Genomic DNA, 6,000 nt, shown 5'->3' with positions numbered 1-6,000 from the left:
GGCAGAACTGAAAAGCGTGTGAGAGCAAGGAGGCCTACAAACCTGACTCAGTTTCACCAGCTCTGTCAAGAGGAATGAGACAAAATTCACACAGCTTATTGTCAGAAGTTTGTGGAAGGCTACCCAAAACGTTTGACCCAAGTTAAACAATTTAAAGGCAATGCTACCAAATACTAATTGAGTATGTAAACTTCTGACCCACTAGGAATGTGAGGAAAGAAATAAAAGCTGAAATAAATCATTCTCTCTACTATTATTCTGACATTTCACGTTCTTAAAATAAAGTGGTGATCCTAACTGACCTAAGACAGGGAATTATTACTAGGATTAAATGTCAGGAATTGGGAAAACTGAGTTTAAATGTATTTGGCTAAGGTGTATGTAACCTTCTGACTTCAACTGTACATATTAATGTTAGCTCTCTGTGTACATACAAGGGCCAGCCGTGCTGCCCTTTTCCGAGCCAATTGTAATTTTCCTATGTCCCTCTTTGTGAAACTGTACCGACTGACTCTCTGTACACACTTTGTTTCAATAAAGTATTTTGTTAGCCAGTAGTCCAGGTGCGACAAATCTAGGGCCTGTAGGACCTGCCTTGTTGATAGTGCTGTGAAGAATGCAGAGTAGTGCTTTATTATGGACAGACTTCTCCCCATCCTAGCAACTGTTGTATCAATTTGTTTTGACCATGACAGTTTTCAATACAGGGTTACTCCAAGCAATTTAGTCTCCTCAACTTGCTCAATTACCACTGAATTCATTACAAGATTTAGTTGAGGTTTAGGATTTAGTGAATAATTTGTCCCAAATACAATGCTTTTAGTTTTTGACATATTTAGGACTAACTTATTCCTTGCCACCCATTCTGAAACTAACTACAGCTCTTTGTTAAGTGTTGCAGTCATTTCAGTCGCTGTTGATTCATTCGCATACATAGGCTTTACTCAAAGCCAGTGGCATGTCGTTAGTAAAGATTGAAAAAAGTAAGGGGCCTAGACAGCTGACCTGGGGAATTCCTGATTTTACCTGGATTTTGTTGGAGAGGCTTCCATTAAAGAACACCCTCTGTAACTCTTTATCCACAATATAGCAGGGGGTGTGAAGCCATAACACATACATTTTTCCAGCAACAGACTATGATCGATAATGTCAAAAGCCGCACTGAAGTCGAACAAACCAGTCCCCACAATCTTTTTATCATCAATTTCTCTCAGCCATTTGTGTAAGTGCTGTGCGTGTTGAATGACCTTCCCTATAAGCGTGCTGAAAGGCTGTTGTCAATTAGTTTACTGTAAAATAACATTGTATCTGGTCAAACACAATTTTTTCCAAAAGTTTCCAAAGGGTTGGTAACAGTCTGATTGGTTGGCTATTTGAGCCAGTAATGGGGCTTTACTATCCTTAGGTAGGGGAATACCTTTTGCTTCCCTCCAGGCCTGAGGGCACACATTTTCTAGTAGGCTTAAATTGAAGATATGGCAAATAGGAGTGGCAATATCGTCCGCTATTATCCTCAGTAATTTTCCATCCAAGTTGTCAGACCCTGGTGGCTTGTCATTGTTGATAGACAACAATAATTTTTTCAACTCTTCCACACTTACTTCATGGAATTCAAAGTTACAATGCTTGTCTTTCATAATTTGGTCAGATATACTTGGATGTGTAGTGCCAGCATCTGTTGCTGGCATGTTAAGCCTAAGTTTTCTAATCTTGCCAATGAAAAAATCATTAAAGTAGTTGCCAATATCAGTGGGTTTTGTGAGGAATGAGCCATCTAATTCAATGAATGATGGAGCGGAATTTGCATTTTTGCCAAAACTTTCATTTAAGATGCTCCTAAGCTTTTTACTATCATTCTTCATCTATCTTTGTTTTATAGTGTAGTTTCTTCCTCTTTTTATTCAGTTTAGTCACATGATTTCTCAATTTGCAATACATTTGCCAATCGGTTGTACAGCCAGATCTATTTGCCATTTCTTTTGCATCCTCCCCCTTAACCATACAGTTTTTCAATTACTCATCAATCCACGGGGATTTAACAATTTTTATCAGTCATTTTCTTAATGGGTGCATGCTTATTAGTAACTGGGATAAGCAATTTCATAAATGTGTCAAGTGCAGCGTCTGGCTGCTCTTCAAAACACACCACGCACCAACAAATATTCTTCACATCAACAACATAGGAATCGCTACAAAACGTATTATATGACCTCTTATACACTATATTAGGCCCAGCCTTTGGAACTTTGGTTTTCCTAGATATGGTTACTATATTGTGATAACTACATCCGATGTATTTGGATACTGCTTTCAAACAAATTAGTAAAATGTGATCAATACATGTTGATGATTTCAGCCCTGTGCTGTTTGTAACTACCCTGGCAGGTTCATTGATAACCTGAACCAGTTACAGTTTGAGTGAGCAGCCTGATGAAAGCCAGTCAATATTTAAATCATCCAGAAAATATACCTCTCTATTGATATCACATACATTATTAAGCATTTCACACGTTATCCAGATACTGACTGTTAGCACTTGGTGGTCTATAGCAGCTTCTGTTAACACCACAACATGATCAAAACCATTTGTAGCAAAGTGAAAAACAGCTAATAATTATGTGGAAAAAACCATTGGTGACACTTTCTGTGGAGCTTCGGTTTCTGTGTCCTATCCCAGCTAGCACATAACGTTCTGAGAACCACATGTTTCTTAGCTTGGTGAGAGTGTGGTTGTCCTATGGTTATTTTGCATACAACCTTCCCACAGTGTTGTGGGAATGGTGCTGGATACACAGCTAGCACATAACATTCTGAGAACCATATGTTTCTTAGGTGGGAATTTTAGGCTACAGGTTTCCTCATGGTTCCATTTAAAGTAATGTTCTCAAATTATTCTGAGAAAGTAAAGAAACAACGTCCTTCTGTAGGGAACATTTTCCGCAGGTTTTCTCACTGTTCTATCTAAATAATTTTCTCCGAAAATTAAGAAAACCTTCTGTAAAAACTGCAAGAAAACATTATTAACGTTCATATAACATCCTAAGTATGTTATTTAAAAACATATACATTCCGTTCTCAGCATCAACAAAACTCTCTTTATCCTATATCTTGTTAAGTCTTAATCTTAATGGGTGCTTGTTTCCTTTGAAATGGGGTCTGTTTGAATGAATTAAAATGTGACTGACTGGCTCAAATCGGTCTTATGTAGTAACGTTTGAAATTATGTTTTTTACATTTGGTAAAAGTAGAGACTCAGGGCTACAAAATGGTATATCATACACTACATTTGAGGAACAATGGGAAAGTAATTCTGCTTTGAAAGTTGATAAACTTGTAAACTCACTTTTGAGAAAATTGCCTTTGAATGTTTTGGCACTATTATTGTCTACACCCATTCAGCATCTTTCACACCCTCTTAAGCTTTAGCCCCACCCATCTCTTTAAGGATTGATCCGAGTGTTCTGTACTAACAACAGCAGTCAAGCACCCAAGCTAACTTGCTAGCTGCTTCCAGACACAAATGAGAGAACAACTCACAGAACATTACTCGCCCTAGCAGAGCTGGTTAGGCTGTTATGTTATCCAGAGCGTTTTTGACTGCAACTGTGCTGTCCGTTCGCAAATTCAATACATCATTCATGGACGGACACGTCTCCTGTCGGATGCCATGGCGGCCCTTAGTTTGAAGATGTAATCCGGAGACAGGTGTTTTTTCCATCTCCTTAGCTATCATACTCAAATTCCAGAAAGTGGAGAGGAACACTTATGCAGTTTTACTATACAATACATTTTTTTAAAAGCAGCGTTAGACAGGATTACCTAGACATACTGACCAGCTCAAATAGACAGACGCGTGCTATACTCATCTCTCGGCATGTCCAGCCCATTCATTATCTCAGCCAATCATGGCTAGAGGGAAGGTTGCTGACTTCTTCTGTGACTAAACCAACTAGGCTCGTAATTTAACAATTTGATTTGTATTTTCAGATGACATACAAGTTTGTTATTAAGGCGCATAAAACTTCACATGTTCGAGAAGTCATTTCACATTTCCACAAACTTCAAAGTGTTTCCTTTCAAATGGTATCAAGAATATGCATATCCTTGCTTCAGGTCCTGAGCTACAGGCAGTTAGATTTGGGTATGTCATTTTAGGGGAAAATGGAAAAAATGGTCCAATCTTTAAGAGGTTCAAGGAATTTCCCATACACATTACCCACCCACACCCACACACACTAAAGGCATACTGCAGAAAGAGAGTGGCACAGTGCTCTCATGTGTCCTCACCATATGGCCTTTCTGGCGGGCAGTCTTTTGGCGAATCCTCACTGACCTCTCCTCAGTTTTTTGGCTTGCTCAAACCTGTTAACAGATGACTGACTCATCAATCACAAAGCATTATTTATTATAATACAGCATGCAGATATAACAACTTCACTTGAAACCCATCCACCCACGCACCAGGGTTTCTATTAGCCAGTAATTGTCAGATTTTGTCCCAAAAAATAAATGAAAAGCCGATAAATAAAATGTGTAGTTGGCCAAATTGTCCGGGGCTGCCCTGCTGCTTATGAGAAGTAGAAAGCGAGAGAGGAGCCTTGGCCTAGGCTACTGTTGATTGCGAACATGGAGGCCTTTCACATTTAAGTAAAACGAAAGTGTCTGCCTGCCAGCCTCTGTACCTGTTCCGCTGGGGCCTGCTGCTGTGTCAAGTGAGCCACTCCCTCTCTCCTTTCCCGGGAAAAAAAATGCTCCTGGGGAAAGAAAAGTGTTCTGATTGTATAACATTTGAAAATCTAATTGCTGGGAAAACACAGCTATCCTGTTAGATACATGGAGAGAGGATGTTCTCAGCTTTCTGTAGTTATACTTTTTATTGTTCAACCCCCATTTTGAGCTCAATAGCAACTATTTTACAAACAAGATATTTAATATGGCTTTGAATGCAGACTGTAGGCCTAATAAAAAAAGAGACATATATTAAATGTACTATTAGACTAATACATGGCTACTATGAGTGCGTATTATCTTTAGAGTTAGTGATCTAGCTAATGTGTTTTGAGTTTTCACTTCCTCATGTGGTGAATTAGCCCCAAATAAATGTGCCTATGATATTAGTGCACATAAAGAGGTAGGCAAGTTCATCTCCATTGAACAACAAAAATCGGAAAATTCAGGAGCCCTAGTTTAACCGTAAAATATAACAACAATAGCATAATTATCTACCCAAAATGCATGACTGTGACGACCCTCCCACTCTGTCTGCTGTATTCTCTCTCTTTGCTCTTGTTTCCTTATTAGGATGCCGGTGGGCAAAGTTGGGAGGGTCGTCAGCGACATGGGAAACACCTGGGCCAGGGTTTTGCATCTGATATCAAAGATGTATAAAACCTTGCAGAGAGCATATTGGAACGAAGACTTAAAAATAACTGATGTTAGCACAAGATGGAGGGAATGTTGGAGCACAACTAATGAAATTACAGTTAAAGAAAATTTACGCTTAATCCAGTATAAACTAATATATAGAATGTATTATACAAGAGACAAAATTCACAAATTCTACAGCACAACGGCATGTCTTAAGTGTAAAACTAGCAATGACTCATTAATCCATGCTTTCTAGGAATGCTATAAAGTCCAAAAGTTATGGGTGGACCTAGAAAGTTGTCTGTCAGAAGTATTACAATGTAAACATACTTTGAATCTGTCTGTCTGTATATTTGAAGACATGGCATATGGGGGTGTAGCGATATACCCAATGGGCTGGATGATTCTCTTCTCATCTTGAAAAGATGTATAATAACAACTTGGAAATCAATCAAATCGGCCATCATTAACACAATGGAAAAATCAAATGATTTATGATTTAAATATTGAGATAGCATGGGCGACCGAGAAAAATAAATTGGTACAAAGTGGCAATCAATAATGCAGGCACTAGGGATGGTGGTGTGAGCATGCGGGTCTGGGCAGGGGAGATGTAGTCATTGTTGGTTTGTA

This window comes from Salmo salar, chromosome ssa19 (genome assembly GCF_905237065.1).
Source record: "Salmo salar chromosome ssa19, Ssal_v3.1, whole genome shotgun sequence".
NCBI classification, from domain to species: domain Eukaryota; kingdom Metazoa; phylum Chordata; class Actinopteri; order Salmoniformes; family Salmonidae; genus Salmo; species Salmo salar.
This window is presented reverse-complemented; position numbering follows the sequence as displayed.